Below are 709 nucleotides of genomic sequence, written 5' to 3' on the forward strand. Positions count from 1 at the left end.
AATGTGTTTATCTGTGTGCTTTTGGGTTCTGGTTATCCACCATCCTCGTGGGTTGTGATTTTAGATTAGTCCTCATTCTAAGTATATTTGCTTTGTCCTTATGCTTAGAAAATTAGAGATTAACAACACATTGAAGTGCATAAAAAATGTGTGAATATTTACAATGACTTTTCCCTAATTAATATACGACCCCATTTTTTTTACTTACTTTCATTCTACATTTTTTTTTAGATTAATTTTATCATTTCATCCATATTTTTTTTCTCTCAGTTATTCAGTGCATTCAACATTTTTTTTCCCTTCATTTTATATCCTCTCATCTCGTGGCATTTTCTCTCCTCATTCACCTAAACCTTTTTTCCACAAAGTATCGTTCGCGTGAGCTAAACTTTCCGACACACAAACGACCTCATTCTAATCTAACTTTGTACCGACGATCATTCACACACTATGACGTCATATTTATCGTCTTGTTCATTGCTCAAAATAAACTCCATGACTGAAAATGGAGATGGGGAAAAATGAAGAATTATTGCATAACCACTACCAGACAAAGAAGCATGTTGAAAGAGAGTTTGTGCAACAGTGATATTGCATCATTCAGAAAGGAAGGCGGGACACTTACGCAGACAGTTTGTGTTCAATGGTGTTTGCGTGTGGGAGGGAGGGAGAAGGAGAGTGGTCGTGGGCTGTTTGATTTATGAGATAA

This window comes from Penaeus monodon, chromosome 20 (assembly GCF_015228065.2).
Source record: "Penaeus monodon isolate SGIC_2016 chromosome 20, NSTDA_Pmon_1, whole genome shotgun sequence".
Lineage (NCBI taxonomy): Eukaryota > Metazoa > Arthropoda > Malacostraca > Decapoda > Penaeidae > Penaeus > Penaeus monodon.